General features: G+C 45.7%; 1 pseudogene across 1 annotated transcript; it reads left to right on the forward strand.

Annotated features, from left to right (window-relative positions):
- Positions 1 to 5839: 5839 nt before the first annotated feature.
- Positions 5840 to 10252, forward strand: LOC148666977 (GTPase IMAP family member 4-like; annotated as a pseudogene). Its single transcript, XR_015936936.1, has 3 exons — positions 5840 to 5899; positions 7000 to 7890; positions 9003 to 10252. The product of XR_015936936.1 is annotated as a GTPase IMAP family member 4-like (transcript).
- Positions 10253 to 21230: the final 10978 nt, after the last annotated feature.

Consider the following 21230-nt stretch of genomic DNA (forward strand, 5'->3'; position numbering starts at 1 on the left):
CCTGCTCCCGCCTCTCACTCCTCCTCCCTCCCAACCTTTGTTCTCCCGTTACTTTACCTTTGCCTACTGCCCTGTCTCTCTCACACCTGAAGAAGGCTCCACGGCCGAAACGTTGTGTTCTCTTTCTTCTTTTTTTCAGCATGGAATAAACCTATTACTTGTTCCTTTGCATATATAAATTATGTGCAAGTTCCCTTGCACCTATTACCAGTTCATGAACATAAAAATATTTTTCTTCTGCCGGCACTCTAAACCGGGCTTAGTGGGACTCTAACCTACCTACTCCTGCTTTTTCTTTTTTTTCCTTTTTTCTCTGAATTTGTCGTACATGTACTTTGCTGGACCACTCAGCCCAGCTTTGCCTTTAGAGCTCTCATTACCCATTGTCTACAATGCCTTACTGTTTCTAGAACACTATCACATTAACTACTCCGCAGAGCAAAAACCACATGTCTGTGTTAAGATATGTTCGTTTCACGAGTCCCAGACTCGCCGGGTCCCAGACCCATTATAAGTCCCTGACTTATCGAAGAGAACACCCCTGTGGCTCGCTTTTCAAATTTTATCAAAGAAGAGCCAGGAGAGGTATTCTCATTCACTCAGTAAGGTCTTTATTCATATTGCAATATGGGAGCCCTGCTGTCACTCAGACGCAGAGTGCGTCAGAGACTCAATTCGTTGCAAGCAGTACAGGATTTTATAAGATGTTGCAATATAAGGGAAAAATCAGCACTTTGTCCCTTCTAATACTTCTCCTTTCCTTAGGACAAAACAGATTACATCATAAAAACGAAAGAAGAAGCACCAATAGATTTTTTTCAAAGCTTATCAGTTACCTTCGGCTAATCTAATAATCCAGACAGTACATACTGTTTTGATACACTGTCTTCTAAAAGTAACCTAGACAGTGCGTACTTTGTTGACGCACTGTCTTCAAAATATCTGCACGTAGCACAGCAGTTACATCCTTGTTATATATTTTCCTAAAGCTCTCTATATTTTAAGAATTAATTTACTTATTAGATTTCTATTTCAATTGTCATGGGGATCCCACTACCGCCACCAGTGTGCAGCCCCACCGTGAATGATGCCCCAGTCCTCTCCCCACACATCAGCTCTCAGTGGGGAGGAGAGCAGAAAGATGAAGCCAGTTCGGAGATGGGGGTTACTAGGAGGCCATGATGGGTAAAGGCCAAGGGGAAATTTGGCCAGGACACTGGGGTAACACCCCTACTCTTCTCGTGAAACACCCTGGGATTTGTATTGACCACAGAGAGTCAGGACCTGAGTTTTACGTGTCATCTGAAGGACAGTCTTATTACAGTCTAGTGTCCCCGTCACTATACTGGGACATTAGGACCCAAATGGACCGCAGGGTGAGTGCCCTGCTGAGCTCCAGTGGGCTGCCAGCTGGGAGTTGCAGGGTGATAAAGTTCCTTAATCTGTTACCAGTTGTCTGTGTGCCCATTTCTCGAAAAGAGTAAATGTCAGAGAAGCACCGACAGATGATCCGACTGTCTGAAGAGTGGGTGGGGGATGGAGCGGTAGGCATCTTTGATAGAGGTGTGTCAGTGACCGAGAGTATCTGCACCCCTTGCTGGGCAGGAGACATGCTGGTAAGATTTCAGAAGAACCTTCCACAGGTTGACCTGATTAAAGTCTTCCGCAACAACAGATACAGCAACAGGGTAACTGTTAATGTTGGCATATAATACACTAAGCCTATCCTGCAGGACAGTCCTAGCTCTGTGTCACTGTGTGTATTGAGCTCAATACACCCTGAATCTGCACTGACTGTCTCTTGTATGACATGTATCTGTACTGTATATAAGAGCTGAGAGACCCAAGCAATGTGTCTGTCCTGCAGGACAGTCCCAGCTCTGTGTCACTGTGTGTATTGAGCTCAATATGAAACTGCCCAAGACCATCTCCTTCTCACTGTACACAGGACACCAGTTAAACATCTGTAAGCAACACTTAACATTTTAAGAAAAGAAAAGTTGTCACACACCACTCCTGTTTCACTTTCATTCTCAGTGTAAGGGAAGCACGTTGTGCAGCACGTCTCTCTGTGGTTTCTGTGGGCTATTTCTGCTGTACTGTGACCTGCAGACCTGTGTTTCTGTGTTACTGCACGTCTCCACACCTCTCACAGCGTTGTCGTTTCTGAGAAAGGTTGTCATTTCTCAGAACCATGGGTGTGTTAACTCTTCATAAGAACCTCTGTAGCTGCCATTTTGTTTGTCATTTTGTGCTCTTTTTCTAACAGCTGGTGGCTTTCTCAGTTATAAGCACACACAACTGAACAGGAGACACAGTGAGAGAGACAACATCACAGAGAATCTCTCAGTAAACACACACACAAGAAGACAGGAGACAATGTGAGAGAGAGGAGATCACAGAGAATCCCTGAGTAATATACATAAACAACAGGACCTCTGTGTGGAGACCTCTGCAGTACAGACACACTACTGGGGTCTCCCAGCTCATATACAGTACAGACTCAGTGTATTATATGCCAACATTACCAGCTGTGAAACAGTTACCCTGATGCTGTATCTGTTGTTGCGGGAGACTTTAATCAGGTCAACCTGTGGAAGGTTCTTCTGAAATCTTACCAGCATGTCTCCTGCCCAGCAAGGGGGTGCAGATACTCTCGATCACTGATACACCTCTATCAAAGATGCCTACTGCTCCATCCCCCACCCCACCCACTCTTCAGACAGTCAGATCATCTGTTAGTGCTTCTCCTGCCAGCTCACAAGCAGAAGCTGTAAGCTAGCAGTCCGGTCCGGACCAGCTGGCCTCGGTGTTTATGGATATTTTTAATCTTTCACTTTTACAATCTTTTATTCCCATATGTTTTAAGAAAACTACAATTATTTCAGTGCCAAAGAAAAATACTCCTGTTTTAATGATTACAGGCCAGTAGCACTCACATCCCCCATAATGAAGTGATTTGAAAGGCTGCTCATGAGGCACATTAACACACTTGTACCTGAGTGCTTAGACCCCCTGCAGTTTGCATATGGTGCAACAGGTCCACTGAGGACGCTATTTTCCTGGCTGTTCATACTGCCCTGGTTCACTTGGCTGACAAAGACACATACGTCGGAATTCTATTCATTGATTACAGCTCTGCCTTTAACACAGTATCTCCTTCCAGACTGGTCAGGAAGCTTAATGACCTGGGCATCGGCACCTCTCTGTGCAAGGGGATTATGGGTTTCCTGACCAGCAGACCACAGACTGTGAGGGTAGATGGACAGCTTTCTTCTTGGCCAGACACAGCTCCTATTCTATCTTCAAATATGCTGATGACACTACATTCACTGGCCGAATCACTGCTAATAAGGAGACAGCCTACAGGGTTGAGTCAGGAACCTGGGGGAGTGGTGCACTGACAATAACCTCCTTCAATATATAAGGTTTCTTTATTAGCCCTATACAATTTCTTGCATTAGGAATTCATCTTTTCACATACCCCAGCTTTTCTCCATGGAGACACAGACAGGGAGAGAAGCTCAGGGTTAGAGCACAGGGTCTGCCATTGTACAGCGCCCCTGGAGCAGTTGGGGTTAAGGGCCTTGCTCAGGGGCCCAACAGAGTAGGATTCCTCTGCCAGCTGCAGGATTTGAACCGGTAACCTTCCAGTCACAGGCGCAGATCCTGAGCCACAGAGCCACCGCTCCGCCCCAATGTCAGTGAAACGAAAGAGAGCTGGTCATTGATTTCAGACAGCAGGGTGGGGACCACACCCCTCTTCACATCAATGGGGTGGCTGTAGAGATGGTTAGCAGGTTCAAGTTCCTGGTACCTTAATCGCCAACAGGGTCCCAGCATGTAACTGGAGCTACTGAGAAGGTACAACAGTGCCTTTACTTCCTCAGACAGCTGACGAAATTTGGACTGTCTTCAGCTGTCCTTACCACATGTTACAGGTGTGCTATTGAGAGTGGCTCAGGTGTGAGATTACAGTGTGGTTTGGCAGCAGCTTGTTGTCTGACTAGAAGGAGTTACAGGGGGTGATCAGGTCAGCCCAGTCCATCACTGGAGTACAGCTCCCTCTATTTCAGACATTTTTACTACTCGCTGTCTCAGGAAGGCTGGGCGTATCGTTAAGGACACCAGTCATCCTGGTTCCACACTGTTCTCCTCCCTTCTCCCTGGTGAGAGTTATAAGAGCATAAAGGCACAAATGTCTAGACTCAGAGACAGCTTCTTCCCTCAAGCTGTCAGATCACTGAACTCCACCCACACCACTCATACTGATGTGTTTTATTCTCTAGTTGTATGTTATTTAAGTTGTTGTTGTTGTTGCTGCTGTTCTGTGTTTTTGGTGTTTCCTTGATGTCTTGTATAGGAGCACACATGCAAATAAGCATCTCATTGCACTTGTGCAGATGACAAGAAACTGAACTGAACTTCTCTGTTCTGAACCTGTATTGCTACTGTACTGAAGATTCACAACTGAAACATTGTGTCTCTAGTCTTGTCCTTTCAAACCTTTCCTTGTTCCTGTGCAGCCTGCTGACACAGAATTTTAAACAGGCATAAGGCTGTTTCTCCAGATTTTTTCTACATGTAGGAACTTGAATGAAAAAGTGAACGTAATCTTTTTTTGTGAAATGCTCCTGTTTTATTTAGCCCTGGTGATGTTATATGTGTCCTTGTTTGTATTGTATGTTATTTTCTGCTTGTTTTGTTTCTTCTTGCAATAAAAAACCTTCTGCTTTCTGACCATCACTTGTTGTGGCACCCTGTGGTCAAGAGGGGGCGCCATTACATCAAATCTCCTGACTGCTTCTCTGAGGCCTAGATCGCCGGACATGAAATCTCAGTAACAAAATAAATTCATGGATCATGTAGAAAAAATCTACATATTTTGAAATGAATTACAATAAATTGGGCTTTGTGGAAATACTGTCATTCACCATGTTGTCACAAACTCCCATTCCAGTTACCTCGAATGCTGATGTAATGAGGCCCTTCCTGCTCATTAGTCTCCATAATTACTGATGTACGAGTGAATAATTACAGGTTTTTCAGCAGACATTTCCCTGCAGAAATGTTACAACTCTGTATGCAGAGTAAGTAGAGTTTGTCAGTAAAACCATCAGGAAGACGAGAGCACTATTTCCATCGGATCAAAAGAGATATTTTTACAAGCCAGCTTGTTTACAGTGTCACAGGGCTGCTTCACCTCACTGGAAGGTTTGTTGCCTCGTTCTGAATCACAGAACATGGCGCTGTGCAGACCTGGAAATTTCACTGTGTTGTGATGAACACTGAGGTTTTCATGTTTCTGTGTCCATTTTACTTTTATTGTGTTTGAAATGCACCCATCAATGCTGAATCTTTCTAACACTGGAATATAAGAATAGCGTTAAAGTTCCCCTTTATTGACATGTCTGTCCTCAGAATAAAGGAAGTACAAGATGATAATAATAATTCTTTATGGCAACTTTTTACAGTCTAGTGTCCGTGTCACTAAACTGGGGCATTAGAACCCACACAGACCGCAGGGTGAGTGTCCCATGCTGGCCCCACTAACACCTTTCCAGCAGCACTCTCACTATAAGAAATATCACCCCTGTGTGTGAGAGTAGGGGTGTGGACCCCAGTGTCCTGACTGCTGGTCATACAGATCCAGGACACTGTGTGTGAGAGTAGGGGTGTGGACCCCAGTGTCCTGGCTGCTGGTAAGAGTTGACCTGGATATTCAAGTGATTTATTTTGGTCTTAATGATGAACCGGTTCAGTTGGTAATTAACTTTAGAAATCCACTAGGTGACACCAGAGCTGTGTCACAGCGAGGACAGGAAACCTCCACCCCACATCAGCAGGAAGAGAAGGAGAGAGAGAGAGATGGCTTCTGAGAGCTCAGCGCTCAGCCCTGGTGAGCTTTCTTTTGTTCTAACTGAGAGTGTCAGTAAGGGAGTCACTGAGGGTCTCTTCTCTGCACAGTAGCATCTGAAGAAGTTTCTTCTCGTCTGCTGAGAGTTTGTTCTGTCTGTTAAACACACAGGGTCTGAACTAGGAGAGAGACAAGAGCTGTTTACTTCCACTTTCTCTTGTCAGGGATCAGAGATCGGTACTGTAAAACCCAAGCTGTTTGGAATTTACTAAATATTTCAATAAAGTGTTAATTTAAGGCAAAAATGATTGATGTAAAACCTGTCTGTTTGCTGATGGTATTGGATTCACACCTAGTATTCATGATGCTCAGACATGCTCAGATATGATCGTTTCCTGTTTGTTGCTCAGAGGCTGTGTTTATTGTACAGTTGATAATACCAGAGAGGAATAAGTACAGATGAACAACAGAGGAATTTATTTGGTCCATAATTAGTAGTGATTCCAGGTTCTCATGCAGCTGTTTTTCCTGTCCTGACTGGAGGAGCTCATTCAGTTGTGCCTGGAGAGAAGCCAGGGTATCGGCTTCAACAACATGGCTGGGCAGCTTGTTCCCCACACCCACCCCTCTCTGTGTACAGTAGAGCTTTATGTTTTGACTGGGGGAGCTCATCCAGCTGTGTCTGGAGAAAAGCCAGTGTATCTGCTTCAACAACACAAAACCTCTTTTTGATTTTAAGTCTTAGTGGTCCTTTGTGTTTCAATGTTAATTCTGAGGATGTCTGAAATATCAATATCTAAATGTTCACTAATCGTCACTGAGGATTTTGAATATTTTGTATGTATGTGGCTCAGTACCTCCAGCCTGTCATTGTGGGACACTCCCTTCAGACTAAAGAGACTCAGTTCCTGAAACCCCATGAAACAACAGTGAAATTAATAAAATGCCAGTATCTAATGACAAAAGAAATATGTCCTGTAGAGAGAACTGATAAACGTAAAATAATAACTGTAATACAAATAATAACATTAATTTAAACTTATCAGAAATTGAATGTATACAAGAGATCTATGAAAAGAATTTGTGAAATATCAATAGTTAGTTTCTGAAGAAGAATAATCTGTGATCTTTGTCTCTGACAGGGGAGGCACCACAGCGTCTCTCAGAGATCAGGATCGTGCTGCTGGGGGGACGATGGTCTGGGAAGAGCTCAGCAGGAAACACCATCATGGGCAGAGAGGAGTTTCAGACTAGGAACCATTGTGTGAGAAGTCAAGGTGAAATAGCTAAGAGGCAGGTCACTGTGGTTGACACTCCAGGCTGGGATCCACAGCAGGTCAGACAGGAAGTTATCAAAAAGGAGGTTGTGCAGTGTCTCTCTGTGCCTCCCAGAACCCCACGCTCTCGTCCTGGCCATACCTGTAGACTCCTCATTCACAGAGGAAGAAAGGAACACATTGGAGGAACACCTGCAGCTCCTCACTGACAGAGTCTGGAGACACACAATAGTGCTGTTTACCTGGGGGGACACACTGAGACACACAACCATTGAGCAGCATTTTGAGAGAGGAGGGAAGGAGCTCCAGTGGCTGGTGGAGAAATGTGGGAACAGGTATCATGTTCTCAACAAGAACAGGGGCGACCACACTCAGGTCACAGAACTACTGGAGAAGATAGAGGACATGGTGGAAGGAAACTATGGGTGGCACTTTACTACTGAGACATATCAGGAGATTGAAGAGAGGATCAGACTTGATTATTTGAAACAGAGCAAGGAGGAGACACAGAGAGAGACAGAGGAGCTGAGACAGAGGTTGGAGGGGAGACAGAGAGAGATAGAGGAGCTGAGACAGAGGGAAGAGGAGAGACAGAGAGAGACAGAGGAGCTGAGACAGAGGTTGGAGGAGGAGTGGAGGAGGAGCTGAAGGAGAAGATGAAAAAAACAATGAAGGAAGAGGAGCTGGAGAAAGAGACAGAGGAGCCCAGACTGCCTGTCAAGAGGAGGAACAGTGTGGAGTGGATTCCTCCTGCCAGTGAGTGTGATTGATGCTGTATTACCGAGTCACTTATCTTACTTGTCATCAAACCCAGGGATTCAACCATCTGGTGTCCTATAAGGAATTAAAATCATACTGTGCTCCACTCTGTACTGTATTACTAACACACTGATATCTACCAACTTAAACTGGTCTTCTGTGCTGTACTTGAACTGTTTTCTATCATTGAGATCAGATTTAATCCATCACAGCGAAGTTCAGTCACACCAACAACCTCTCTGATCTGTTCCTCAAGACTGTCTGACCAACAGTGTCAAAGGCAGCTCTGAAGTCCAGCAGGACAGGAATGGATGAAAGAGCCCATCACCAGATCATTAGAAACTCTAACAAGAGGTGACTTAGTCCACTTTACTGTAATTGAACAAATTATTATCTGTTGAGTGAATTATACTTTTCTACGTTAGATCTGAGCTCAAGAGTCTAAAATGCCAATAGAGCTGAAACTCCTCAGTGTATCACTGACAGAAGAGCTCAGAACAGGAGCAGAAGTCTGATTGAACAGAGGGCCATCAATTAATATTAATCTCCTCTCATGTTTAACCTCCCTGATGCTCCTGTCTCTCCTCTGTCATGGAAATATAACTATCAAGGAAGCCACAAGAGAGAGTTCTCACCTGAGTAAGGTCTTTATTTCAATATTGCAATATTGGGAGCCCTGCTGCCACTTCGCCAAGTGCAACCAGAGACTCAATTTGTTACAAGCAGTACAGGGTTTTTATAAGACGTTGCGCTGTAAAAAAGTTCAGCACTTGGTCCCTTCTAAAACTTCCCCTTTCTCTAAGAGAAAACAGATTACATCATAGAGCGAGATAAGAAAAACTAGATTTGTTATTCAAAGCTTATCAGTTACTTTCAGCTAATTCTAATGACCCAGACAGCATATATTGTTTTGGTACATTGTCTTCTAAACTAACCTAAACAGTGTACTTTGTTGACGAACTGTTTTCTAAAATTCTGCACGTACTGTAGCACAGCAGTTACATCCTTGAAATATGTTATCTAAAAGCACCAATATATTTTTTTCAAAGCTCTCTACATTTTTAAGAATCAATTTACTTATTAGATTTCCACTTCACCTCCTGTTGCAGTGAGTGAAGGAGACCCTGCAGTCGAACCAGGAGGTCGAGTCCCACATCAGACAGAGACAACTGCATATCGTGAGGAAGAGAGAGGAGAGGAAACAGAGGGACGAGGAGAGCACTAGAAGGAGCTGCAGAACTACCTCCGTAGGATGGAGGAGGAGATCCAGACACGAGAGGAGAAGATCAGAGCGCTGGAGGAGTGGATAGCAGAGCTGGAGGAGAGGCTGAGGGAGGAGAGGGATGAGGGGAGGAGGAGAGAGCTGGAGGAGGAGCTGAGGAGAGAGAGGGAGAGAGAGGCTGCAGAGAGACATAGAGGAACTGAAAGAGGAGCTGAGGAGAGAGAGGGAGAGAGAGGCTGCAGAGAGACATAGAGGAACTGAGAGAGGAGCAGGAGAGGGAGAGGAGAGAGAGAGAGGAGACACACAGGAGGGAAATGGAGGAGCTCAGGCAGCGCTATGAGGAAAAAGCCAGAGAGGAGGCAGAAACGCTCCAGCAGGTCAGTGTGTCAACAACACAGTTCACTCCAGCAGGACAGGACCACAGGATCTGCAGGAGGTCTGAGGAGCTGAGAGAGACAGTAGAGAGACTCAATTGTAGACAGATACAGAACAGTAGTTTGTTATTTCAGTCCCCTGAAGCAGAAGAGACATACAAGACATAAAGGAGTTTGAATGATAAGCAGAAGCAGCACAATGAGAGAAAGGCCACAGAAGATGATTGAGAGAAGGTGTTGCTTAAAACATTCTCTAATCTCTAATCATCTGAATTTATGGTACTGATGTATTTAACCTAAACTAAATTAATTATGTTTAAAGAGAACAATAACAGCAGCTTTGCTCCCTCCCAGCTTGTATCCAATCACAGCAGCCTCCCATCTGAAGCCCCTCCCTCTTCCCTCATCCTACTTCCTGTTCCTGTGGAGACTCCAACATGGCAGAGACGGTATCTTGCTCAGTACTTCTCTTGAAGAAGGCTCCTTTTGCCAGTATTATTGTGTAATGACGTGATTGCTGTGTTGCCAAGTGCCTTGAAAACATTTACAAATTAAGGTTTTTCTATTAACTTTAGTCAAGCGAATCCCAGCTTTATCAACGAACATTTTAAGATGAACATTACCAACAGAAGGGAGAGTACAATAGTATTACTTTATGTGCTGCATTGAAATGTTGAGATTTTTTATATATATACAGTAATTGGAAGACATTATTGAGATTATTGAGTTTCACTGTTTATTAAAAAGTATTTGTGTATAAGGATCTTTCTCCTGTTTTCATACCTCATCAGTTTAATGGACCAATATTTTTAAGAGACTCATCAGAGAGGCTGGACTCCAGAGTCAGGGGCAGTGAGACTTTACACTGGGCACTATCAGGTGATACAGACCAGCTCATTGCTGTTAACCCCAGTAGTTTGTAAAGCCTGATAGAGACTCATCAGAGAGGCTGGGCTCCAGAGTCAGGGGCAGTGAGACTCTACACTGGGCACTATCAGGTGATACAGACCAGCTCAGTGCTGTTAACCCCAGCAGTTTGTGAAGCCTGATAGAGACTCATCAGAGAGGCTGGGCTCCAGAGTCAGGGGAAGTGAGACTCTAAACTGGGCACTATCAGGTGATTCAGGTGGGTAGCTGCGTCAGCATGCCTAGGCTGCAAAGGAACAATAGGTTTATTCCATGCTGAAAAAAAGAAGAGAGAAAACACAACGTTTCGGCCGTGGAGCCTTCTTCAGGTGTGAGCACCAAAACGTTGTGTTTTCTCTCTTCTTTTTTTCAGCATGGAATAAACCTATTACTTGTCACTATCAGGTGATACGGACTAGCTCAGTGCCGTTAACCCCAGCAGTCTGTAAAGCCTAACAGAGACTCATCAGAGAGGCTGGACTCCACAGTCAGGGCCAGTGAGACTCTACACTGGGCACTATCAGGTGACACAGACCAGCTGAGTGCTGTTAACCCCCAGTCTTCTGTCCTTGTGCTCCTCTCACCAGTCCAGACTGGGATCATAATCATTATACACACTACACACACAGGTTGTACATTATTTTGAATGTATTTCTATTCAAATAATCTTGTATTTCTACCAAATTGTGGATATTTTACTGGAGTTATTAGAGTAAACTACCAGCTTTCTATTGTAACGCTTACGGCCGACAGGTACTGTGTAAGAGCCGGCGTACCAGAGCAGGTGACGTCACCGCCCTTCCCTGTGATAGCAGGACTACAGCTAGTGGGCTGTGGAGAGATCTCTCTTTAGCTCTAGGGGCTGGGTCACTGCAGAGAGACGCGGGAGTCCCGGGTTCGAGCCTCAGTCGGGATGGGGCCGACCTGATGCGGCAAGGGCGCCCGCCAGAGCCCCTGTTGCGTTACACTATAAAGTCTAAATAATAATGTACCTCCCTGTATTCAGCACTAATCATACTTGTATGTATAAAGAATAAAAAGGGTTAATTGAAGAAGCTTTCAGAAGCACAGAGTGAAAAGAGAAAAACACACTCGTGGGTGCAGTGTGGGGAACTGTCCTGTTTATTCGTGTATGTGTAACAGAGTGTGAGAGTTTTTAAACGGGACAGTGTAACATCACCTGTAATGAGTGTAGGATGTACGAGACTGAGAGGAAGATCCGCAATACCAGCTGCAGTTCTCCTGTTCTGTAAGAACCTCTGGAAACGCTCCCATATAGTTACTAACTTCTTAGAAAAACTTTTAAAAAAGGGATCCAGTGTGAGTTTATTCTCTGCACGCGTCTCTGACTGCAGCCAGCAAAGGAAGGGACCTGCGTGACGTCACCACGTCCAGGCTGTGAGGGACTCGCGGTGCAGACGCCCGCAGGAAGTCGCCCAGGGGGGTTGTGGGAATTGTAGTTCGTAACTAGTAGCTATTGCCTGCTGTGGTGAAGCGTTCAGACAGGGTTACACTTAGAGCGAACTACCTGCCTCCTTGAACTTATTTAAACAGCCGTGGGTGAAAATACCAGGTTCATATATCTGCTGAGGTACCGAAATACAATATGAGGTATTAATAAATATTTACATATAAACTTCACTCGTATTAATACAGTCTCGTTTGAATAAATTCCGCTGTTTATCTTGTAAATTCATTTCAATGAGTTTTCATTCTTAACATTTCATTAGTGTGAAAGACGCGACCCCGTACTGGATACAGCACATAGAAACTGGAAGGACCTCTGTTCACGACTGAAGACACTCAGGATAAAGAGTTAATTAACTGTAATTAATGTCATGAGCTGTAATGAGTCCCGGCGTCGGAGTAACTGTAACTGATAACACAGACAGTATTATATTAGTGAGAGTAACAATCAGGAGATCAAATCCTTTTCTAATAAAATGGGACTACTGCATTTCTGTTATTTTAAATTGTTTTCTTGAGAGTGAAGTAACGGGACACTTTAATTAGAAAGTGTTGCTGTAAAAAGCGAAGTTCTGGTATTTATACTTATCCAGAGACTCTCCCCGCTCTGACCTCTCCTCCAGGTCGCTTCTAATGTGTCTGTTCTGCTGGGTTTCTGTCTAAAAACACTTTACAGGACTCCCGTCTCCAGTGGAGACACATGTAGGGTCGTGTCAGGGCAGAAGTCCCACATTGTAAACCAGTTTAAACTGGGACTGGGTACAACCCGGACCAAGACAAGAACTGAGAGATTCATCAGTCAGTTTCAGGACTCTCTCCCACTGGTGTCCTTTTCTATCTCTCTGTCCTGTTTCCTAAAAAACCCCACTAATACCCCGTGTAGGAAAGAAGACTCGCTCATCACTCCTGTTCTGTCCCCGTGTCGCCGTAACTGGGATTGGAGCAGCCGGAGAGGAGACGCACTTCCAGAACTTTCCTTCCCGCTCGGTTATTCCAGCTGAGCCCCAGACAGACTTTTCCCCTCCTGAGGAAAGAACATCTTCCCACACAAACAGCCCGTTTCTCTCAGAGACACCGGCAGCCTACAACACACACAGCACAGGGAGCGTTTTCACCAAGACTCCCCTCGTCTGCAGAAACACCAGGGAAGAGCCTCCCAGCCCACAGGAGATTCCCGCTGGAAGGAGCTGGCGGGTGATTCCCAGTCATTCCCTGGATTTCCAGGAAAGAAGCGGCTCCTCACCTGGGAATAAAACAGCACTGAGAAGAGCTCGAGCGCTCAAACTCAGAGCGTCGCTTAGCAACAGGCGCAGCAGCGGCATCCGAAAGATGAGCCGGAAGCAGGTTTTGGCGCCAGTTTTCCTCACTTTTTAATCACGTTATGAGACTTAAAGTCAATGTATTTCTCTTAATTGTCTGAACATAAGGAAGGTTAAAAACAGGAGACAAACTTAATCATTTAAGATCCCATGGGTGTTGACTTAAAAATCAAATTCATTTCTGTCTTTAGGTATCCCCATTACCTGTAAAGCACTTTGAGTGAAATGTCAAGAACAGCGCTATGCAAGAGTCAGGAATTATTTATCAGTCTATTTAGTAGTGTTCCTTTTCGACCAGGTGGCGCCAGGTGGCTGTGATGCCAAAGCAGCATCACAGAGCAGACGGGAAACTGTGGAAGCCTGTTTCCACCAAGGAATAAAAACAAACGCGCTATGATATCTCAGAATTGCGACTTATAAACTCAGAATTCGGACTTTATATCTCGTAATTACGACTTTATATCTCACATTTGCAACTTCGAAATAGCCCCTATTTCATTGTCTGTCCTTTTGTTATTGTAATGGATTCGGGTTCTAGGGCTTGTGCCCCTCGCCGCTCCCACCCTAGTTCATGCCTCACTGCAATGGCTCGAACCCAGGTCTTGCCAGCTGAGCTAGAGAACACTTTCTTTAGCCCCGGCGGCCAGCATCCCTGTTATACGCATTATTTCTTCAATCAGGTCCGAGGAGCCCAGAAAAAGAGGTTGATCCACAGCCTGAGACGGGGAGATGGAGAGGAAGTGCTGGATAAGAGCGACAAGGTAGAAGCGGCCACCGCTTTCTACACGGAGCTCTTTTCAGAAAAGCAGACGGAGGTGGAGGCAGGCGATGTTTTTCTGGAGGGGCTGAAGGCACGAGTACCGGAGGAGGTGAGGGAGGACTTGGAGGGTCCGATCGTGGCCCAGGAGCTGAAGGCGGCGCTCTTGTCCATGGAGAATGGCAAGGTGCCGGGGCCGGACGGACTGCCCAAGGAATTCTACACCTGCTTCTGGGACCCCCTGGCGGCAGATCTGGTCGAAGTGGCACAGGAAATCTTCCACCGGGGGAAACTCGGAGACACCATGAGGGAGGGCGTCATCTCCCTGCTCTTCAAGGGAGGAGACGCCGCCGACCTCAAAAACTGGAGGCCGATCATGATGCTCTGCGTGGACGTAAAGATCCTGTCCAAGCTTCTGACCGGCAGACTGAGAACCGCCCTCCCCCACATCATCCACAGCGACCAGACGTGTGGGGTGGAAGAGCAATCCGTCAGCAAACTTCCAGCTTTTCACTTCTTCTCTATGTTCTCTTCACAGAGCCCTTAGCAGAGGCGGTGAGACGAGATCCTGTCATCGACGGCCTGGAGATACCGAGAGGCGCAGGGGAAACCCTGAAGATCTCCCAGCACACCGATGACACAACGCTGTTCCTGAGGTTGGACAGGGGGTTGAGGGCCCTGCAGGTCATGGAGCAATACTCCAGAGCCCTGGGGTCGAAGCTCAACCGCCGAATGAGCAAACTGAAGTTCTTCAGGCCCTGGAAGCACAGGACAACGGCGCCGGAGGGTCTCGAGCTCTGCACGGAGCCCCTCAAAATACTGGGGGTTTCCTTCCAGAGCCAGGACAACGAGACCAACAACTGGACCAAGAGGATCGCCAAGGTGAACACGAAGCTGGGTCTGTGGAAAACGCGGTCGCTGTCCTACACAGGGAAAGTGATGGTGTTGAAAGCAGACATCCTGCCGGCTTTGGTTTACCTGGCGGTGGTGTACCCGCTGCCGGCCAGACTCAGACGAGCGCTGCAAGGGATGATCTTTGGCTTTGTCTGGGGCGGCAAGTACGAGTACATCACGAGAAACCGGATGTGTCAGCCGGTCGAGGAAGGGGGTCAAGATGTCCCACATTTCCCCCTGAAACTCGACTGCATCTTCTACTGCAACCTCTGTAGGGCGCTGCGGGAGCCCATCGGCCACAGGTACCAGTACTTTGTCAGGCTGTGGCTCTCCATCCCGATGAGGCACTTGGTCCAGTGGTCAAACACTGGGCCCAAGGCAGAGAGGCGACCGGAGTTCTACACCCACGCTGTCAAGTGGAGCAGGAGGTAAGAGGTCACGAGACAGCCAGAGCTCTGCACCAACCACAGAGCCCTGTACAAAGAGGTGAGGGGGCATCTGGTCGCCGACGAAAGGCTGCAAGTTCCCAGACAAGTCTGGGAAAGGACGCAGCCTAAAGAACTTGACAACCAACTGAAGGACCTCAACTGGATGGCCGTACACAAGAGACTGGCTACCAGAGAGGTCCTCTACAGACACTCACTTACCAGGAACCCGCATTGCCCCCGGGACACGTGTTTCGTCGAGGAGACTCAGGAGCACGTGTTCTGGAGCTGGTGTGGGGCAGAATGGACAACATCATGCAACTCCTGGGAACGGGTGCGGTGCACATTTACCAGTACATTCTGGTGGGGCTGGCACCTACCGGATTTGACAAGGGGACGCAGTTCCTGATGTGGCTGCAGCTGTCTCTCACAAAAAAAAGCCTGTGGGACATGAGGAACAATCTTATCCAGCACAGCACAAAGTGGGGAGCGAGGGAGCTGGAGGAGAGGATCCTGGCGGACCTCAGGAGGAGGGTGAAGGACTTTGGGCCCTGTACAGGGGTTAATGGACAACAGCAAGTGGTAGGATTTGGAGGGACTCTCATAAAAGCACAAATCCGCTCACACTTGCAATGATTGATAACGGACAATCACTGCCGTTCCGCCGTTGTTGTGAGATGTTTCTTTTTGAGATGTTTTTTTTGGGAATAAAGTATATTTTATAAGAAAAAAAAATACACAGGGGAGGGTGGTGCTGTCTAGACCAGATTGTACAACCTGTCTGTCGGCCGTTCTGTTACACTATATTCATGAATCGTACAGGATCATAGGATCTATAGGCCTGAAGACTTGTCTTGTACAGTGCCCTGATAAAAATCAAATTAATTACATTATTTTTATGGAATCCCATTTCCACCAGGGAGTACCCGGATGGAATAGTGGACGGTGGGTTTTTAAAAAAGTTTTTATTTATACAAAAACGGAGACAGAAGATAAAATACGATAGAGAAATAGACACTTCACATCCAGAGGAATTCACAAACTGAAACTTATACTTTTTACATATTTCAACTGTACGTCCTTTTTTACTTAAAAAAGGTCTTCTTTAGCTCAGCTGGCAAGACCTGGGTGGGAGCGGCAATACAATTACAAAAGGACAGACAATGAAATATGGGCTATTTCGAAGTCGCAAATGTGAGTTATAAAGTCGCAATTCTGAGTTACTAAGTCGCAATTCTGAGATACCATAGCGCGTTTTTTTTTTACTCCCTGGCAGAAACGGGCTTCCATACATCAAGGCTGTGTACCTTAAGATTGACTTTAAATACACTTGTTTTCAAAATACAATTCATATCTCGAGCACTGAACCTGTCTTTTTACTGTTTCTTTAGGGATAAGCCGTGAGATGTCACTATTAAATCACGTATTTCCCTACCAATTGCAAGAGCAAGGTCACGCATCTGAAATGTCTGAAATGAGCTCCGCTTCATCTAGCAGAGCTGTGTGTTTGAACAGAAACAGCGCGGTAACACGACTGGAGGAGACGGACCTCGCTCAACGCGTTTGGGGATTTTACGTTATATAATGAGGAGATCTTCGCGTTCTGTCCGTTTTAAATGTATGAAGGAGAGGTCATACGGATACCGCCCAGCGAAACGCGAATTGGAGCCCGTCGTGGTAAAAAACAAACGAGTTATTATAGGCTGTAGTATTCCCAAAGAGACCACGACTGGTCGTATAGCTTGTTCCCGGCAGAATGTGAGGTGTGTCGCTCTGTGCGACATCGCCCCGCCGTTCCTGCAGCAGAGAGGCGCTCTGCGCCCCAGTAAGAGAACCTACCGCATCTTAAAAACCCACCCGTTGGATTTTGATTGATGGTCATAAACCATGAAACTCCGTGCGGGCCAACCAGTATGCCGCCATTCCAGGGGAAAGCGCAAAGTGAGTCCGTGTCCGACTGGCGAGCACGTTTCTGCCCACGGCCCTGGAATAGGAAGTGTGGAAGTGGGTTACATTTGCTTCGTAATGGGAAGATTTCTCCAATCCACCTCCCCACAAGGCAATAAAGAGAGACTTAAAGGTAGAATCGACATGTGGTTTTTTAATCACTTTCAGTCCCGTTGATCGTAACTTCTATTGAACCTTAGTTTTGGTCCTATAAAACATGCACTTCAGGCTGGGCTCTTGATAAAAACTTGATAAAACTGCAGCAGACGGTTGGATGTTGAAGGGCAGGAGCTGAAGACTATCGGCAGATCTGCTACTGTATTACAGCTGCCCTGTCTCTGAGTCTGGTTTGTTGTTTATCTCTTAGATCCAGAAAACTTTGTTGGGTATTAATTTTCAATAATAACAGGAAGTGGTTTCCGAATCATCAACATTTGCTAACCGATAGCCTCCAAGGTCAAAGTTACTGAGTTTAAAATGGGTTCAGAAGAACTTGATGATGTTAAATAGGTACATGTACACATAATAGACGTGTAACGAACAGTTCTTTCCGGGCCCTATGCGGACGACACGATCCAGAATAGTGAAGACACAAGGGGAAAAATAGTCATGCAGGAAAAGGGTCTGGAGATAGGGGGCGTGTCCATGCAGTGCAGGTGTCCAGGGGAAGTGAGTCCAGGCGAACAATCCATGTAGGAAATCCAAAAGAGTAATCCGAGACAAATGGTAAAGTCCAAGGTCCAAAACACTAACTGGGTCGGAACCGGCAAGGGGAACCAGGAACTTGGAACAGAAAGTTAAAAGCATAACGGAGCCAGATGCAGCAAGACCCCGGGCTCTCATGATGTGGAAATCAATGAGGAACCAGGAGTGAGGTCCGCGTCTGGCTTTTAAGGGGGAAGGGAATAGGGATCAGGTGCAAACAATGGGAGGGAACGAGGAAGGGCTGGAGCTCCCTTAAGAGGAGGGGTTAGCGATCGTGACAAGACGTAGCTTACTTTTTATTGCTGTTCCTTTTACCAAAAACACCCTTAGGGTCATATCTCAATACACTTTTAGGAAAAACATTTTTAAAAGTATATATATCCCTTCGTCAGATCATTTAGCCCGTTGAGAAGGAGTTAACTGGTTTATTTGTAACTGAAGCCGGTGTCACTGACAGACACAGATGAGGCTCTGTCTTCCTGTGTGTAGGCAGCCAGAGTGTAGTGAGCCTGTTGTCCTGGTTTGTGGTTCGCTCTGCTCTGAGCTCGACTGCCTACAGTTTCTCTGCGGTCAGTGTGAGCCCTCCCTGAGCACAGACACCCCCGAGAGCAGCCAAACCGCACAGCTCCTCTCTCTGTGATCATAGTTCACACCCCTGAGCTACTGCAGGACCCTGAGTCTAGGGGTCTGTACTCTCTCAGCCACAAGCACTTCCTCCTTCTTCAGAGGGACCAGATGAGCAGCTCAGACAGAGGCCAGGGGCTCAGTCTGTTTTCACCCATTAGAAACTGCTCTTTCAGTAAGTGAGTCTGCAGGTGACTATTCATTAGAATCATTAAACACTTTACATCATGTAGTTCAGGTGGGGAGCTGTGTCTGCATGCTTAGGCTGCAAAGGAGCAAGGAAAAGTTTATTCCTGTGCTCAAAAAAAAGAGAAGAAAAACACAACGTTTCAGCTGTGGAGCATTCTTCAGATGCAAAGTCTCCACAGCAGGAACGTTGTGTTTTTCTTCTCTTTTCAGCACAGGAATAAACCTTTACATCATGGTTTGGTTTGATGACAGGAATGAAAGTCCTCCAGTTCTGTTGACATCCAGCTGTGTCTTGACAGAAGTCAGGTTATCGGTTTTAGCAACAAGGCTGGGCAGCTTGTTCCACACTCCCACTACACTTTGTGTAAAGCAGCACCTGCTTTAGCCTAAACACAGCCTGCAATCCGTCACTACACAACTGTAGTGTAGACAGCTGTGTTCCCTCACATGGACTTGTACTCCCTCTCCCCGAGTGCTAATTACTCATTCACACCAGCTGAGTCTCCAGCTCAACTTAGCTGGGGGCCATCTTGGCTCAAGGCCACACTATAGGGCCAATGCTTTGAGCCATGATGGCGTCTTTCTCACACGGCCCCCCCCCCCCCCACTCACTGCTTCACGGCCAGACACTGCAAAGTCTACAAGTTTAAAAAAACATGTTCTGTTTAAAAGTTATATGTGTATAAATATACTACAAAAGCAACTCTTGGCAAATAACTTTTTTTAGAATTATTAAATTAAAATAAGAAACTATGTGATAGTTTAAGTTGCATGTGCAGTGCGTGAGTACAGCGGTCAGCACAGTTCCTAAATTTGTCCAGCCTACCTGCTCTTGTGCAAAATCTTAGTTAGATCTGTTAAGCATATTTCATCAGTACCATGTGTGCACTCAGTGATATTTAACCAAAATATAAAAAAGCTATCTGCAGAAATACTGCCAAATAAGGTCTGATTCAAAGAGTTTAACTCCATTTTTCTTTGGTATTTTTACCTTTTGCAGTAATATACTTTCACCAATCCAGGTCATCTGCAGTTGTAAAGTCCTGCAGCTCTTGCCAGCTGTGTGACATGAGCTGTAGAGCTAGGAGTCTAGATTAAACGTGGCACAGACACAGTCCAGTACGTCCCCGATCACACGACGTGACCTTGTTGATGCTCATTGTCTCTCTGGCCTGTCTGGGATCCAGTGTGTCTCCGGTCTCTTTCCCAGAAGGTAGAATTCCAGAGTCTTTCCAGGAGGTATTCTGAAAACACGGTGCAGATTCCAGGATGAGGATCATGGGAGTAACAACCAGACCCTCGTCTTGAGTCAGGAGAGGACAGGCTGGTCCAGGAGTTACAGAGCTGAGTTCAGGGCACACACAGACACACAGACACACTTTACTGGGACTGTCTTGTCCTGATGCGTACCGGACAGTGATGAAGTCTGATTTATCAAAGTGGTCCACTTCCTGAAAACAGAACAAAGATTAACTTAGGGTCCAGCTGTACTTCAGAGCAACAGTCTGGATACATTGTTCTTAAATCACAAGAAAACAAGGACAGTTACAAGAGCCCTCTCAGTCTGTTTGGTAGTCAAGACTCATGGATTTCATCCAACTGTGTGTTGAGGGAAGCCATGTGGCTGGGCAGCTGGTTCCACACCCCCACCACTCTTTGTAGAAACAAGTGCCTCCTAATTCTTTTAGTTCCTAGCAAGAAAACGATCATGGGAATATGGTCTATTAAAGACCTCGAACACCAGAACAGTGGATCAATGTTGTGAAAGATGTATATAATGGAAAAGATCACCTTTTCTCTCAGGTTACAAGCAGAAAGGATTAGCAAATGCTGGCAAGACTGGATTGGGTTTGTGGCCCAGCTGAGACCTGATTCTGTTCTGTAAATGAGGATGAAACCATTTTGTCTAGAATGTGGGTTATTTGTTGTGTTTTTGCTGATTGTATTTCTAGTTGTAACCTCCCTCCTATGCTGGCATAATGTAAATAGTTCATTATATAAAAACAATATAATCAAAAAATGAAAGATGAAAGCTGTAAATTGTTGTACTTTGTATTTGTAAATTCTTTCATTATCAAATCAAAATTTTAAAAGTCAGGTTATTGGCTTCAACAACATGGCTGGGCAGCTTGTTCCACACTCCCACCATCCTTTGTGTAAAGATGCGACTCCTGTCCTGATTAGAGGACAGGTAACGAGTATTATCTGCATGGTTAGTCACTGGGGAATGATGCCAAATACCTGTACATTCCTCTTGCATCTCTTTCTCTTTTCAGGGCTGATGTACATTTCTGCACCTGGTCAGAAGGAGCAGAAACAAATCTGATCAGACTCTATTCTGACTGTGATGGTACTCCTATAAAAGACAGGAGGAGGTACTGTAATTACTGTGCAGGACTTTCACTGTACTGACCTCTGATGTGGGTTTCACACAGACATTCAAGTATCAAGTATCACTGGAGAAAATCAGTGATTGAGCAGTAAAGATATATCAGTTTATGTAAACAA

The sequence above is a fragment of the Lepisosteus platostomus genome, chromosome 5, assembly GCF_059453375.1.
Source record: "Lepisosteus platostomus isolate fLepPlt1 chromosome 5, fLepPlt1.hap1, whole genome shotgun sequence".
Lineage (NCBI taxonomy): Eukaryota > Metazoa > Chordata > Actinopteri > Semionotiformes > Lepisosteidae > Lepisosteus > Lepisosteus platostomus.